We start from the raw sequence: 6,020 nt of genomic DNA on the forward strand, positions 1-6,020 counted from the left end.
TCTTGTTAGTCAAGTAATCAATTTTAATTTTAAAAATCAAATCTTTTCCAAAATATCTTTTTCAATCATATCTTTTCAAAATATCTTTTTTAAATCATATCTTTTTCAAAATTAATTTAAAAAATCTTTTCTAACTTCTTATCTTTTCAAAATTGATTTTCAAATCTTGTTCAAGTAACTAATTGACTTTTTGTTTGTTTCTTATCTTTTTCAAAACCACCTAACTACTTTTCTCTTTCTAATTTTCGAAAATCAACCTTTCCCTTTTTCAAAATTCTTTTTTATTAACTAATTGCTTTAAATTTTAATTTTATCTTACCTCTTCTCTTAATTTTTGAATTTTAACTAATAATTAAAATAAAAACAAAAATATTCTTCTTCTCTTTTTGTTCATATTCGAATTTTCTCCTCTCTCTCATCTCTTTTCTATTTATTTATTTATTTACTAACACTTCTCTTCATCTAAAAATTTGAACCCTCTCCTCTCTCTGAGTTCAAATTTTCCTCCTTTCCTTCTTCTATTCTTTTCTTCTTCTACTAACATAAAGGAATCTCTCTACTGTGGTAAAGAGGATCCCTATTATTATTTTTTGTTCCCTTCTTTTTCATATGAGCAGGAGCAAGGACAAGGACATTCTTGTTGAAGCAGATCCTGAACCTGAAAGGACCCTAAGGAGGAAGCTAAGGAAAGCTAAACTATAACCCTCTGGAGAGGACTTGACAGAAATTTTCGAAAAGGAAGAGGAGATGGCAGCCAAAAATAATAATGCAAGGAGGATGCTTGGTGATTATACTACACCTACTTCCAAGTTTGATGGAAGAAGCATCTCAATCCCTTCTATTGGAGCACACAATTTTGAGCTGAAATCTCAACTAGTTGCTCTAATGCAACAGAACTGCAAGTTTCATGGACTTCCATCAGAAGATCCCTATCAGTTTTTAACTAAGTTCTTGCAGATCTGTGAGACTGTTAAGAATAATGGAGTAGATCCTGAAGTCTATAAGCTCATGTTTTTCCCTTTTACTGTAAGAGACAGAGCTAGAACATGGTTAGACTCACAACCTAAAGATAGCCTGGACTCTTAGGATAAGCTGGTCACGGCCTTCTTGGCTAAGTTCTTTCCTCCTCAAAAACTGAGCAAGCTTAGAGTGGATGTTTAGACCTTCAAATAGAAAGATGGTGAATCCCTCTATGAAGCTTGGGAAAGATACAAGCAGATGACCAAAAGGTGTCCTTTTGATATGCTTTCAGAGTGGACCATTTTAGATATATTCTATTATGGTCTATCTGAGTTCTTTAAGATGTCACTGGACCACTCTGCAGGTTGATCCATTCACCTAAAGAAAACGCCTGCAAAAGCTCAAGAACTCATTGACATGGTTGCAAATAACCAATTCATGTACACTTCTGAGAGGAATTCTGTGAATAATGGGACGCCTCAAAGGAAGAATGTTCTTGAAATTGATGCTCTGAATGCCATATTGGCTCAGAACAAAATGTTGACTCAGAAAGTCAACATGATTTTTCAGAGTCTGAATGGATGGCAAAATGCATCCAACAGTACTAAAGAGGCATCTTCTGAAGAAGAAGCTTATGATCCTGAGAACTCTGCAATGGCAGAGGTAAATTACATAGGTGAATCTTATGGAAACACCTATAATTTCTCATGGAGAAATCATCCAAATTTCTCATGGAAGGATCAATAAAAGCCCCAACAAGGCTTTAATAATGGTGGAAGAAACAAGCTCAGCAATAGCAAGCCTTTTCCATCATCTTCTTAGCAACAGACAGAGAATTCTGAGCAAAGCACCTCTAGCTTAGCAAACATAGTCTCTGATCTGTCTAAGACCACTTTAAGTTTCATGAGTGAAACAAGGTCCTCCATCAGAAATTTGGAGGCACAAGTGGGCCAGCTGAGTTAAAAAGTCACAAAAACTCCTCCTAGTACTCTCCCAAGCAATACTGAAGAGAATCCAAAAAGAGAGTGCAAGGCCATTGATATAATCAAAATGGCCGAACCTAGAGAGGAAGGGGAGGACGTGAATCCCAATGAGAAAGACCTCATGGGACGTCTCTCAAACAAGAAGGAGTCCCCTAGTGAGGACCTAAAGGAATCTGAGGCTCATATAGAGACCATAGAGATTCCATTAAACCTCCTTCTGCCATTTATGAGCTCTAAAAACTATTCTTCCTCTGAAGAGGATGAAGATCTAACTGGAGAGCAAGTTGCTCAATATATAGGAGCAATCATGAAGCTGAATGCCAAGTTGTTTGGTAATGAGACTTGGGAAGATGCACCTCCCTTGCTCATTAGTGAACTAGATACATGGGTTCAGCAAACTTTACCTCAAAAGAAATAAGATCCTGGTAAATTTTTAATACCCTGTACCATAGGCACCATGACCTTTGAGAAGGCTCTGTGTGACCTGGGGTCAGGTATAAATCTTATGCCACTCTCTGTAATGGAGAAACTAGGGATCTTTGAGCTACAAGCTACCACATTCTCATTAGAGATGGTAGACAAGTCAATAAGACAAGCTTATGGATTGGTAGAGGACGTGTTAGTGAAGGTTAAAGGCCTTTACATCCCTGCTGATTTCATAATCTTAGATACTAGGAAGGATAAGGATGAATCCATCATCCTTGGAAGACCCTTCCTAGCCACAGCAGGAGCTGTGATTGATGTTGACAAAGGAGAGCTAGTCCTTCAATTGAATGGGGACTACCTGGTGTTTAAAGCTCAAGGATCTTCCTCTGCAACCATGGAGAGGAAGCATGAAAAGCTTCTCTCAATACAGAGTTAAACAGAGCCCCCACAATCAAACTCTAAGTTTGGTGTTTGAAGGCCACAACCAAACTTTAAGTTTGGTGTTGATCCCCCACATTCAAATTCTAAGTTTGGTGTTGGGAGGTCCCAACAATGCTCTGATGATTTGTGAGGCTCCATGAGAGCTAACTGTCAAGCTATTGACATTAAAGAAGCGCTTATTAGGAGGCAACCCAATTTTTATTTATCTATATTTTTATTGTTCTTTTATGTTTTATTAGGTTCACGATCATGTGGAGTCACAAAACAAATACTAAAATTAAAAACAGAATCAAAAACAGCACACCCTGGAGGAAGAGCTTACTGGCGTTTAAACGCCAGTAAGGAGCATCTCGCTGGCGTTCAACGCCAGAACAGAGCATGAATCTGGCGTTGAACGCTAAAAACAAGCATCAGTCTGGCATTCAAACGCCAGGATTACATCCTGAGGAGAGCTGGCGTTAAACGCCAGAAACAAGCATGGAACTGGCGTTCAATGCCAGAAACATGCTGCAGACTGGCATTGAACGCCCAAAACAAGTATAGAAATGGCATTTAACGCCAGAAACAAACATCAATCTGGCGTTAAACGCTAGGATTGCATGCAGAGGACATTTTACACGCCTAATTGGTGCAGGGATGATAAATCCTTGACACCTTGGGATCTGTGGATCCCACAGGATCACCTCAGGATCTGTGGACCCCACAGGATCCCCACCTACCTCAACTCACCCTCTCTCTTCTTTCACACAATCCNNTCTTCACCACTCACATCCATCCACTCTTCCCTATAAACCCCACCTACCTTCAAAATTCAAAATCTATTTCCCACCCAAACCCACCCTAAATGACCAAACCTACTACCCTCTCCCTCCACTATATAAACCCCTCAATCCTTATTTATTTTCACACAACACAAACCTCTCTTCTCCCCCTTGACCGAACCCACACATCTCTCCCGCTCCTCCATATCTTCTTATTCTCCTTCTATTCTTTCTCTTCTTTTGCTCGAGGACGAGCAACATTCTAAGTTTGGTGTGGTAAAAGCATAGCCTTTTGTTTTTCCATAATCATTGATAGCACCTAAGGCCAGAGAAACCTCTAGAAAGGGAAAAGGGGAAACAAAAGCTTCCACTTCCGAGCCATGGGAGATGGAGAGATTCATCTCAAAAGTCCATCAAGACCACTTCTATGAAGTTGTGGCCAAGAAGAAGGTGATCCCTGAGGTCCCTTTCATGCTAAAAAAAGATGAGTATTCGGAGATCCGACATGAGATCCAAAGAAGAGGTTGGGAAGTCTTGACCAACCCCATTCAACAAGTCGAAATCTTAATGGTTCAAGAGTCCTATGCCAATGTATGGATCACTAGGAACCATGATCAAAGTATGAACCCGAATCCAAAGAATTATCTTACAATGATTCGGGGGAAATACTTAGATTTCAGTCAAAAAATGTAAGGTTGGCATTCAACTTGCCTATGATGCAAGAAGATGCACGCCCCTACACTAGAAGGGTCAACTTTGATCAAGGTTGGACCAAGTCCTTATGAACATATGTGTTAAATGAGCTCAATGGAAAAGAGACTCTAAAGGCAAGCCGGTTCAATTGAGAAGACTGGACCTTAAGCCTGTGGCTAGAGCATGGTTGGAGTTCATCCAACGCTCCATCATCCCCACTAGCAACCGATCCGAAGTTACTGTGGATCGGGCCATCATGATCCATAGTATCATGATTGGAGACGAAGTAAAAGTTCATGAAGTCATCTCTCGTGAATTCTACAAAATAGCCGAAAAGCCCTCTACCTTGGCAAGGCTAGCTTTTCCTCATCTCATTTGCCATCTTTGCTACTCAGCTGGAGTTATCATAGAAGGAGACATCCTCATTGAAGAGGACAAGCCCATCACTAAGAAGATGATGGAGCAAACAAGAGAGCCTAATCATGGAACTCAAGAGACGCATGAGGAAGCTCACCATCGAGAAATCCCTGAGATGCCTCAAGGGATGAATTTTCTTCCAAACAACTATTGGGAACAACTCAACACTTCTCTAAAAGACTTGAGTTATAACATGGACCAATTAAGGGTGGAGTACCAAGAGCACTCCATCATTCTCCATGAGATTAGAGAAGATCAAAGAGCATTGAGGAAGGAGCAACAAAGGCAAGGAAGAGACATAAAGGAGCTCAAGGACATCATTGGTCCTTCAAGAAGAAGATGTCACTATCACTAAGGTGGACTCATTCCTTAACTTCCTTGTTCCTATTTCTCTGTTTTTCGGTTTTAAGCTTCATATTTGTTTATGTTTTGAATCTTGATTACATGATCATTAGTGTTTAGTAACTATGTCTTAAGGCTATGAATAATTCCATAAATCCTTCACCTCTCTTAAATGAAACATGTTTCTAATACAAAAGAACAAGAAGTACATGAGTTTCGAATTCATCCTTGAATTTAGTTTAATTATATTGATGTGGTCACAATACTTTTTGTTTTCTTAATGAATGCTTGAACAGTGCATATTTTTTATCTTGTTGTTTATGAATGTTAAAATTTTTGGCTCTTGAAAGAATGATGAAAAAGAGAAATGTTATTGATAATCTGAAAAATCATAAAATTGATTCTTGAAGCAAGAAAAAACAGTGAGAAAGCAAAAGCTTGTGAAAAAAAAAAGGTGGCGAAAAAAATATAAAAGAAAAAAAAGTAAGCAGAAAAAGCCAATAGCCCTTAAAACCAAAAGGCAAGGGTAAAAAGGATCCAAGGCTTTGAGCATCAATGTATAGGAGGGCCCAAGGAAATAAAATCCAGGCCTAAGCGGCTAAATCAAGCTGTCCCTAACCATGTGCTTGTGGCATGTAGGTCCAAGTAAAAAGCTTGAGACTGAGTGGTTAAAGTCGTGATCCAAAGCAAAAAAAAGTATGCTTAAGAGCTCTGGACACCTCTAACTGGGGACTTTAGCAAAGCTGAGTCACAATCTGAAAAGGTTCACCCAGTCATGTGTCTGTGGCATTTATGTATCCGGTGGTAATACTGGAAAACAAAGTGCTTAGGGCCACGACCAAGACTCATAAAAGTAGTTGTGTTCAAGAATCAACATACTTAACTAGGAAAATCAATAACACTATCAAAAATTCTAAGTTCCTAGAGAAGCCAATCATTCTAAACTTCAAAGGAAAAAGTGAGATGCCAAAACTGTTCAAAAGCAAAAAGCTACAAG

The 6,020-nt window shown here is 39.0% G+C and overlaps 1 non-coding gene across 1 annotated transcript; it reads right to left on the bottom strand.

Moving 5' to 3' along the window:
- Nucleotides 1-1,140: 1,140 nt before the first annotated feature.
- Nucleotides 1,141-1,248, bottom strand: LOC127742248 (small nucleolar RNA R71). Its single transcript, XR_008003436.1, has one exon. It is a non-coding gene; the product is annotated as a small nucleolar RNA R71 (small nucleolar RNA).
- Between the last annotated feature and the right edge of the window lie 4,772 nt (nucleotides 1,249-6,020).

This window comes from Arachis duranensis, chromosome 9 (assembly GCF_000817695.3).
Source record: "Arachis duranensis cultivar V14167 chromosome 9, aradu.V14167.gnm2.J7QH, whole genome shotgun sequence".
Classification (NCBI taxonomy): domain Eukaryota; kingdom Viridiplantae; phylum Streptophyta; class Magnoliopsida; order Fabales; family Fabaceae; genus Arachis; species Arachis duranensis.